General features: G+C 35.3%; 1 long non-coding RNA gene across 2 annotated transcripts; it reads right to left on the bottom strand.

Annotated features, from left to right (window-relative positions):
* Positions 1 to 6,310: 6,310 nt before the first annotated feature.
* LOC133777702 (uncharacterized) lies at positions 6,311 to 7,632 on the bottom strand. Of its 2 annotated transcripts, none has more exons than XR_009868776.1 (3): positions 7,259 to 7,632; positions 6,669 to 6,732; positions 6,311 to 6,518 (listed from the first exon to the last, which is right to left on the bottom strand). It is a non-coding gene; the product is annotated as an uncharacterized LOC133777702 (long non-coding RNA). The 2 variants fall into 2 exon arrangements; XR_009868777.1 differs by lacking the exon at positions 7,259 to 7,632 and adding an exon at positions 7,119 to 7,152.
* Between the last annotated feature and the right edge of the window lie 4,206 nt (positions 7,633 to 11,838).

Here is an 11,838-nt window from a genome sequence, read left to right on the forward strand (position 1 = left end):
TCCCCTGAAGTTCGGAAATAAATACTTAATTTTAAAAGATGTATTTTTTATTCCGGATTTTAGTAGAAATTTAATTTCACTTTCCATGTTGAAATTAGAACAATTTGTTATGACTTTCATAAGTTCTAATATATCTATTTCCTTCAATAGATCATAATTGTGTATTGCATATTTAAAAAACAGACTTTATATTCTGCGACCTAACGAACCCCTCGCTCTTAACAATGATTTATTCAAAGTAGCTAAACCTAGGACCAATAAACGTCGAAAGACCAATAACGATAATATGACGTATTTATGGCACTTGAGACTAGGTCACATTGGCTATGATAGGATTCAAAGACTTACAAAGGACATGCCTTTAAGGGAACAGACCTTAGGTGAATTACCTGTCTGGGAATCTTGTCTAGAAGGCAAACTGATCAAGTGTTCATTCTCTGCAAAGGGTGATAACGTCAAAGAACCACTTGGGCTTGTGCATTCAGATGTTTTGTGGATCTTTGAATGTACAAGCCAAGGGTGGTTTTGAGTGTTTCGTCACTTTTATTGACGATTACTCTAGATACTCATGTCCTTACCTAATGCATAGGAAATCAGAAACATTTTCAAAGTTTCAGGAATTCCTAGCAATGGCTTAGAACCAATTAGGTAAAACATTAAAGATCTTGCGATCTAATAGGGGTGGAGAATATTTGGATATGCAGTTCCAAGATCATTTAACTGAACTTGGGATTTTATCACAACTTACTGCCCCAGGGACTCCGCAACAAAATGGTGCACCGGAACACCTGAACAGAACTTTATTGGAAATGGTTAGATGCATGCTTAGTTACTCAACTCTACCAACTTCATTCTAGGGACATGCGATTGAAACCACGAATGACATTCTCAATGTCATGCCGTCTAAATCAATCCCCAAAACACCTTTAGAACACTGGCATGGTCGTGAACCTAGTTTACGCCATTATAGAATCTGGGGGTGTCCCGCCCACATCCAAAGGAAAATGGAAGGAAAGCTAGAACCGTGATCTGAATTTTTCATGTTTGTTGGCTATCCTAAAGGTACTCAGGGTGGATTTTTCTATAGTCATACAGAAAAGAAAGTGTTTACTTCTATGAATGCTACTTTTCTGGAAAATGACTATGTCCAAAAGTTCAAACCTCGTAGCAAAGTAGTTTTAGAGGAGAAGGTTAAAGAATTGACTCCAACCAATGTTCCATCGTCATCAATGCGAGTTGATGATGAAATTCCCACTCTTCATGTTCAACCGATGCAAGTCGATTTAAATGAAGAAAGTACTATTGTTCCTGAGCAAACAGTCATGGAGCCTCGTTGTAGTGGGAAAGTTTCTAGGAACCTAGTTCCCTATGGTTTGGATGGTGAAACCAATATGGTTTTTGGTGACACTGATGACGATGATCCATTGACTTTCAAATAGGCAATGGCTAGCCCTGAAAAGGAACTATGGCACGAAGTCATGAAACAAGAAATGGATTCCATGTACTCAAATTTCGTCTGGGATCTTTGTGGAAGCACCTAGTGACTTTAGGGCCATTGGGTGCAAGTGGATCTACAAGAAGAAATGGGGTGTTGATGGAAATATTGAGACTTATAAAGCTTGATTAGTTGCAAAGGGTTATACCCAAAGAGAAGGCGTGGATTATTAGGAAACTTTTAGTTCGGTAGCCATGCTCAAGTCCATACGCATCCCCCTATCTATAGCAGCCACTCTCGACTATGAGATCGACTTTTCTTAATGGGAAGGTTTATGAAGTCATGGATCAGCCAGAAAGATTGAAAGTAGCTGGACAAGAAGAAAAAGTTTGCAAGTTGAATAGGTCCATCTATGGACTTAAGCAAGCTTCTCGTTCCTGGAACCTTAGTGTAGATTCCCAGAATATTTACTTAACTAGCTAGATAGTAGTAGTAGTAGTAGTTAGTATTAGTTTGTAGTATGTTAGATTCCGTGGATTTTGGTTCAAGTCGGGACTTAGTTGGAAACTCATAGTAATAGTTATGAATTTTATAAGTTTAACCTATAGTTTAAGAATATTAATTATAACATATGGTTTGATTAATATTGCTGGTCCTATGTGTATTATTTATTATAACCTAAGGTTTAGATAGAGCCAATAAGAATATGACACTTGTCATAAGCATGATTATTAGGGAATTAGAGTTTGTTATTTTATGGTTAGTTAAATTTGTGGATTAGGTTGTTATTTAGATAATTAAATAGATTTTCCCGTAACTTTAAGATACTGTAACTTACAACTTATTTTTGACCTAGTTATATTATGAATTTCGAAAAATAGTATTTCAAGAAAGTTGTAGATAATTAAATTAGCTTTCTAACGGTGTAAAGATGGTCTAAATAGGAGTCCTACAGCTCCAGTTATGTTGATTTTACTACAAGTGAGTTTAGAGTTACGAGATTTAGGAAGTTAGAAGTTAGGATTCAATTTTTTATTTTTTTTATTTTTATTTTTTAAAACAAGCTTTGACTCATTAGACCTACCTCTGAACGATTTGACCGATTCCTAATCCTTTGACTTACGAATATTCAAATATTTTCAATTAAATTCATTATTATTATTCAAAGCCAAAAAAAAGATTTTTATTCCTAGAACTCTAAAAATAGGACTTAGAACCCAGCCCTTCTCCTCACTCTTCAGCTATGATCAGACTCCAAGGTGCTAGTACTACCATAGAGTGATAAACACTTGGGTTGGGAAAAAGCTTTGCCATTCTTAAGCTGTATAAAATACTTGAGAAGTGAGGTTTAGTGTACTTCGATATTGGAGTTAGACCAATCCATAAGATCAACTAAGGTACTCCTATTCTTTAAGTCCAATTCTTTAAAACTCACTACTACAAAAAAGGTTTTTTAGGACTAGCATTGTGAGTCCTAAAAAATTTTTTAGGACTCGCGGGGCGCGAGTCCTCTATTTGAGAGCCTTAAAAACTAAGGTTTTTTTAAGACTCGCAATGCGAGTCCTAAAAAATCTGGTTAAGTGCATTTAATTAAGTTTTTAGGACTCGCAAAGCGAGTCCTAAAAGAATGTTTTTAGGACTCGCAATGCGAGTCCTTAAAAATCTGGTTGAGTGCCTTTGATTAAGTTTTTAGGACTCGCATTGCGAGTCCTAAAAAGAATGTTTTTAGGACTCCCAATGCGAGTCCTAAAAACTTAATTAAAGGTACTCAACCAGATTTTTTAGGACTCGCATTGCGAGTCCTAAAAAATTTCTTTTAGGACTCGCAAAGCGAGTCCTAAAAACTTAATTAAAAGCACTCAACCAGATTTTTTAGGACTCGCGGATAATTTTTTAGGACTCGCTTTGCATGCCCTTAAAAGTAATTTTTTAAAAAAAAAAAATTCAGCTACAATTTTAATTTTGATTTAAAAATATATATCCATTTGAGTGTCGAATATATATCAAAAGAATTTTTGAAAAGAAAATACTAAAAAAATGGCAAATTTTTTTTACAAAAAAGACTTTTTAGGACTAGCAGACAACAATTATAATTCAAACTTATAAATAAATAGACACACACAACAATTATAAATATATATAATAGAAGGTATAGATAGTACTATTTCATAAAATGTTATTCATCCAGTACATAGAGGTATTTCAAAACAGTAGCAAACTACACCAAAATCAGCAACAAAATAGACCATAAATCTACCATATTAATCCATTAAAGAAGCATCAAAATAAACCATAAACACACCAAAATCCAGTCACAAAATACAACAAAATCAAGTCACAAAATACACCAAAAACCAATAGTGAAACACAAGTATAAAGCCATTAAAGCATAAGCAAAATACACTAAAGATGATATTCATTATTAGTCTAGGCTCAAAATCAGATCTGAACATATCCAACACAATCAAATGAAACATATTTTAACATAAAAAAATCAAGAAATAAAATAAATACTTGCTGCCGCCGTGAGCTATAGTGTCGCCGCCGTGAAGTTGAGAACCCCACCAACACAATCAAATGAGGGCTGGACCTGCCATTCAACACTATAGATCTTATAGAAACAGTCACAAGTAACAATTACTACTCATAAAGGTAAAAGGCTCAACCTTCAATTTTCTAGAATGAATTGGAAAATGTGTCTGTTATATATATATATAGATATATATATATATTATCATCACTATCTGCTAACGACAATCGCAAAAACAAATATGGAAACAGAGGATAAACCACTCTCTAAATTGTCACAACTTACAAAGACAGCAGATATTGCAAGGTTGATGCGTATATCTTGCACAGAAGACTTGGTGAATCTGGAAAGAAATCATATTACAATTAGAATGTATATCAATATCACGGTCCTACACAGAAATCTTAAAACAGGCTGCTGTGCCAGACATGGGAAAGTAACAAAGCTTGAGCTCTAACATTTAAAAAAACCACGAGTTGTCCAACACAAAGGAAAAAACAAAGGAAAAAATGTGATGAAGCAGTCCATGAAAATCCACATGCTAGAAAACTTGCTAAATAAAAGTCTTCTGATTATATTTGGCAACTAAACTACTTAGTAATTTTCACACTCAGGTTTATTATTGCAGAAACTTGGTTCAAATTGGTCTGACAAGAATACATCTACATACAAGTAAGTTCAATTGAGATAATCTACAATGATCAAGAATGTTTTCAGAAAGATAAAATGACCTGTCAATCCTTTTTTTGTGTATGTGTAGTAGTGGAAAATCCACATGCTAGAAAACTTGCTAAATAAAAGTCTTCTGATTATATTTGGCAACTAAACTACTTGGTAATTTTCACACTCATGTCAGAATATATCTACATACAAGTAAGTTCAATTGAGATAATCTACAATGATCAAGCCTGGAATAAGCCATACATATTATTTATACTTTGTATATTTCAGATGAGTAAAACTAATTGAGTTAAAAAAAAAACCATACATATATATATCATGAATGGGCTGTTAGATTTAATGACCCAAAAGATAAAACAATTGCAAAAACACAAGAGATGGTATTATACCATTGGTTTTACATTTATTGGTTGGTTCCTAAAACTATAATCACAACAGAGTTAAACATTAAGTAGAGTCTAATGAGAAAAAAAATATATATGATACTTCTTCTATCAACGAGCCAATTTTATATATAACAAGATATATTATTATAAAGAAACATTGCCCACAAGACGAAATTGAATTGGCCATTAAAAGTAGCCTTTTTATTCTTAAACGTTAAAAAAAAAAACAAGTCATACACAAAGAAGAAATTTTACCATGGAATCACAGAGCAAAATTAATTATTTTCTAAATTAAAAATCATCAACACTTATAAAAACCATGATGAATAATAGAGTGAAGCAAAACTAAATAAAGTTTCAACAGCCAATGCCAATGAGAAACCCCAATTAAATAAAGTTTACTCATCACAACTCAGTTAACAATTCTTGTATCTTGGATACAGGAAAAAAACTAGAATCACATGATCAGTAGTAGAGTTTAGATATCTTTTTTGTTTTTAATAACTGGTGCCAAACATAGCAACCAAATAGATTAATAACACAACAGAGATATCTGAACCAGCCAACAAGAACTAGAACAGACAAAATACACCAGGACCTACACCTGGGAATTACACTGAAAAGAAAGTGAACTAACAGAATACAAAGACTAACGGAACAGAGAAATAAACAGCAATACAAAGACTTAACACCCTACCACACCAGACATAGTTACAGCTCCTTGAAATGTACTGAACTTCCACCATAGTATATGCCATAAGTTCATAACAATACATTTCATAGTAAATTTTGTAGAAATTTACAGAAAAAAAGTAGGCTTCCAATGACAATTAATCTCCATGACCATCAATCTACATCACTCAGTTAATGGAGGGAAAAAATGGTTCAAGAATCATAATAAATGCAAGTTGATACAGTACCTTAATTCAGGGATTACCTGTGTAATTGTGTGTACTAAGCTTATAAAACTGCTACTGCTGATCAAAGCCAAATGAACGTACAACAATCAATATATATAAATATATATTCTATGATCCCTCTTATATGATGTAACAACTAATTATGTTGGTTAGCCAATTGTAGATGTGACTGGTGGATCATTTCTTGTACTACATACAACCAAGATTAAATGGTTATAGGGTGTGCCTATAATTAAAGGTCTTGGGTTGATAGGGTGAAGCTTTGGGTGTGCTTAGTAGTAATCTTAGATGGTTCAAATTTATCTGAATAGAACACATGCCTATATATATTTATATATATGTATATATGAGAGAACGCTTTTCAAAAGGAGATCTTTCCTAATAATCAAAACACATTCACAAATAAAAGTCATAATAAGAGCAGGCACAACAATGATGGCTGCAAAAAGAATCATACCACCCTCAGTAACTCGAGTCCTTCTAAATCTTGATTGGTCAACTGTCGTTAATTATATGGAACCATAAGTAATTGGTTTCATAGATCCACTAGCCTCATTTGAATGGAACTGTCAAAAGGGAAAACAAATAGAAGATAACTAACATGTAAGATAAACAAAATAGATAAGCAGAAAATAAATTAACCCAAAAAATAGACAGTGAATTGGAAGGAGCTTTCAATTCCCCAAATTTTGAGACTAGACTGGAAGGTCACTCACATATATAGGGTGGAAATCAACTATACCCCTCTCATGTGGATGAACATGACATTTAGAACTTGGTCTGCAACAGGGAGTAATAAGGTAATGAGAATGAATCTTTTGTTATTTTTGATGAAGAGAATGAATCTAGTATAGAGTATATTCCTTACTAATTTTGACTGATTATATATACCCCAATTGTGTAAGGAAACACACATAACTGAATAAGTGAAAGAAAAAAAACCGAAACCCCTTTGTTTTCTTTCTTTTTATTTAGCATGAATTAGAAGTAATTATTTTATAGAACTAATAGATATTGGTTATAACAAGTACTGCAATAGTTTTATTCTTACTCTATATTTATTTGAACCGGGAAACATCTAACCCTACAATAATTGAGTACTCAGAACTATAGCAATTGGTACCCAAGATAGATTTGAACAGACTTTGTAGTAGCAAATTACAGACCTAATTATTTGAGCTATTCCCATTGAGTACACTCGTATTTTCAGCTCTTCAAAATGTTCACATATGGAAAGAGTCCTAAATCATAAACCCACCATAAAATCAATAAGAAAAGGAAATGTTAGAGACAAACAAGAACTCACCTCGAGAAGAAGACTACAAGCAGCAAATGGAGAGCTGATTCTGTCTCCTTCGGTCACTTAAAAGCCCGATCCTTGGATGGGCTTTGTTCGTCTTGATACCCTGAGTTCACCCATGGTACCCTTCGCCTGAGACGATGTCAGAGGAGGCCAGAAATTGGCCTTGAAGCCACGGCGGTGACGTACGAGCCTGGAGGCTTCTGCTCGCGGCGGAGAACGGCAACGAAGGGCTCGTGAGGCTGGAGTTTCGGCGGTGTCTGGTACTCTTGATCCGGTGCCTACACGGCGGCGACCATCGGAGGGCAGCCATTCGGGCTAGCAGAGAGCATGCGAGAGAGAGAGGGAGAAAGGAAAGTGGATCGGGTAGGGAGGGAGGAAGAAAATGATTTTTCACTTATATATATATATATTTTTATTTTATAAATAAAAATCTGATTATATTATTCAAATAAAAAAAATATGATTATAAAACTCTAATTTTATACTACTAATAAATAAAATATTTAAGGGCTTGTTTTGGGAGTCCTTAATACTTTTTTAGGAGTCCTAAAAAAGTATTAAGGACTCCCAAAGAAAGACCTTAAATTTATTAAGCAAGACACTTTTTTTTTAGCCCAGATTTTTTAGGACTCGCAGATTCTTTTAGGACACTCATTGCGAGTCCTAAAAGAGTATTAAGGACTCACAAAGCAAGTCCTTAAAAACATTAAGTAAAACACTTATTTTTATAGCCCAAATTTTTTTAGGACTCGCATTTTCTTTTAGGACACTCATTGCGAGTCCTAAATTGCGTTTTTTTATGACTCTCAATGAGTGTCCTAAAAACTTCATAAATATTTTTAAGGACTTGCATTTATGTGCATGTCCTAAAAAAGTGTCCCGTAAAGGGTATTTTGTAGTAGTGACTCTTTAGTTTTCTTTAGTTCCTTTTATTCAGATCCTAACTTTTGTTATTGGTTCTTGATTAGGTTCTTGAAACTTAAATTCTTTCTTGATAAGTTTCTTCTTGATGGTTTAGTTTCCACATTCATTCTTTATTCTTTAGAAATACTCACCATTTGTATTGTTGGTTTTAGGAGTGTTCCAAATCCCGTCCTTGTTCTCATATCCTGTTGGTAAGGAAAATATGATAGATTTTATGTGCTTATATTTTATGTTATGTTTATGTTATGTTATGTTATGATATGTTATGTTGTATGTTTATGTTATGATATGTATATGTATGATATGCTTTAGTTCTTTGGTATATGTTTTGTTTAGATAACAAGCATATAATTTTTTTAGATAACAAGTCCCAAAAGTATATTCCTTGGGCATATGATTTGTTTAGATAACAAGCCCCTTAAATTTATATGACTTGTTTAGATAACTAGCCCTGTAGAATTATGTGCATATGATTGCCTAGCTAGCAATTCCCAATATGTATGATGGCCATTGTAATAGATGTTTTTGTAGCCATATGTTTTATAGTGTATGCTTATGAGATATGTTTTAGATAGTCTTATGTTCTTTTATAGTATTTAATGTAGTCTTATTCTTATGTTTACGATGTATGTTTTGTTTTTAGTAGATTTTCCTTGCTAGGCATTAGGCTCATTCCTTTATTTTAGTGTGATTGTAACGACCCAAAATAGCTGTTAAGGCTTAAGGGCCTTGATTAGCGTGCCAGGAGGGCATGATGGGATTTATGTGTGATTTTTATGAATTAAATGCATGGTTATGATTTAAAGCATGTTATATGACTATTTGTTTATATAAGATGCATGACTATGTATATTTGTATGCATGTAGGCCCGGATCGTGTTAGAAGGGCATAACTGTAATTTTGGCCATGATTGGGCATAACTGTATTGATATGTGATGATTGTTGAGACCACAGTGGTATGTGGGTGTATCTGTGATTGTGACTCGAGACGATCCCAGTGAGCGGGCTAGCGGAAAAGTCATGACGGGAATTTATACCCGGCTCGGGGCGAGCCTGGGGGTATGAACAGGAATTCAAAGAATAGATTGAGATTTATTTTGATGATGGGGGATACTTATTTGGTGGTTTATCAGGTGTTGGAAGGTAGCGGGAAAATATTAGAGACACTTGAGGATTAGCAGGAATTGGGTAAAATGACTAAAATGGCCCTATTTGGACAAAAGGATTTAGAGTTAATAGGAAGGGAATTTTGGTCATTTGGCTTTTAAAGATAGGTTTTTATAAGGCTTTATAGAGAGTGAGAATGCTGAAAGAAAAGAAAAGAAAGAATAAGGAAAGAAAGAAAAGAGAGAAAACAGAGGGGTTTTCTCAAGGAACGGCTTGTGCATTCTTGCACCATTCTTCTCTGTTTTTCTTGGGGCAAAGCTCGGTGGAGAGCTAGGATAGGCTGAGCATCAAGAATCTTAAGGTTATACTTGAAGATTTGGCAAGGATTAGCAAGAACACATCAACTTTTGAGGTAAGTATTTAGAGATTTCAGTTTAAGGGTTTTGATGGTTTGGACTGTGTTTTAAGCTGAGTTGATGGGAATTTTAGGGAATTTATGGGCAAGCTTTGAGGATGAACAAGCTAAGGAGGTATAGGGTTGAATCAAGGTCGAAATTTGCATCAATGGTAAGAATTCTAAGCCTTTAACTTTGTTGTTGATTGAATTTCTGGGTTTAGGGTTGTTCATGGTGAATTTTGAGATTTGGGTTGATTGTACTTGGGTTTTGAGTTTTTGGGAAGCTTGGGATGAGTGTGAGGTGTTTATAAGCTTGATTTTGGGTTTGGAAATGGTTTGGACAAGTTTGGGGTTGAATTGGTTGAAGGAAATCGCAATATGCGATTTTCGGGTTCTGCTGGGCTGCAACTAGCGCTACAGCGCTAGTCAGTGGACGCTGTAGCGCTAGCCCCTGTTCTGGGGGGGTGTGTTCTGCTTGTAGCGCTACAGCACCCTCTTTAGAGCGCTGTAGCGCTGCACTGTTCACAGAGGTGGATTTTTGGGTTTTTGATGAGGGACTTTGACCTAGGGTTCGGGGCTCGATTCCGCCACTTTGTTTTGGGGATTTAGGACTTCCCGGGGGCTCGGGATTGGTCCCGAGGCTAGGTATTCGGACTTGGGGTTCGGTGTTGACTTTGACCTATGTTTGTGCCTAGGTGTGCGCTAAGGCTTGGGTGGGATCGTGCTCAAGGAGTCAGGTGATCTAAGCTATTGAATCGACAGGTAAGAAAACTATAACACCCGTAGGATAGGGCATGGGCCCATAGTGTGATTGCGGGGCACGGCCCTATATTACATGTTGCATGATGAAATGATTGCCGGGCATGGCCCTATATTGCATTACACGTTAGGGTGCAGATTTAAGTAAATTGGCATTTGTTTGAATGTTGCTTGATTTATGCTATATATGATTATAATGAAAGGAACGGCAAGGGCCGAGTGCGGCATAGGCCGGGTACGGTCGTAGGGCCGAAAGTAACACTTAGCACATGGGATGCTTATAGTCAGGGCAGGGCTCGGTGGATACATGTGTTATCCTTACGGTGTGAACTGATACCCCAGGCTTCGGTAAGGCTTCTGGGGCGGCATGGCCGTGTTTGCTTAGTCTAATGGTTGACTTGTTTATCTATGGATTATCTTATATGATAAACTGTATAAATTGCATATGTTATGTTCTGCATGAGTTTTCTTGCTGGGCTTCGGCTCACGGGTGCTCTGTGTTGCAGGTAAGGGCAATGTCTGAGTCAACCAACCATGAGTACGGAGAGCGTGAAGTGACGCGTACATGTTTGGCCTGCTTGACTGCTTTGGTTGGGGGTTCATTTGAAAATGGCTGTAATCATCTATGATTTTTATAACTGATCAATTGTAAACTTATTTTAAGATGTAAATAGTTTTCAAACCTCATTTTGGGATCCCAAAGGTTAAATACTAGAAGTTTTATTGAAACAACGCATTTTTCTAAGATTACAGCCTTAACTTTTAATTAGTCACACTTTTGTTTCAAAACCTCGGATAGCGAGTTCATTGCACACTGTTTTGTCTTAGAAACTCACTTAGTAACGGCTCTAAGGAAGTAGGGCGTTACAGTGATGCAGGAAAATGATTATGGAGGCGGAAGGATTCTTGGTAGCATGGAATGTGTGTTGAGGATGAATGGAATTGATGGGATGCGTGTCGATCGAGGATGACGTTTATTTTAGTCTTTTGAAATATGTCTCTTTTGTAATTCTACATTCAGTTTTTTTAAACTTGTTTTTTAAAGCTATGTTTTATGTTTTGTAAACAATGGGATCCCATATCATATCACATTTTACTTTAAATTTTTAATAAAGACATGTTATTTCTTATATTTTGGGTTTTCAATAAAGCCATGTTATTTCTTATGTTTGTATCGAAATAGTAACTATGTCTAGTAGTTTTAATGGTCCAAGGTCTTAGAAATTGTTGGGTCATTACAGTTGGTATCAGAGCAACGGTCCATTTACATGAAGTTCTCCTTGATACACACGCTCAAGCTCCGAATCTAACTGCCAATGTAAGTGTTTATGTTATAGTTGTTATGATTATGTGTATTAGCCCTTATGTTTTGAGTTAAGGATATTTATAAATTAG

This window comes from Humulus lupulus, chromosome 5 (assembly GCF_963169125.1).
Source record: "Humulus lupulus chromosome 5, drHumLupu1.1, whole genome shotgun sequence".
NCBI classification, from domain to species: Eukaryota; Viridiplantae; Streptophyta; class Magnoliopsida; order Rosales; family Cannabaceae; genus Humulus; species Humulus lupulus.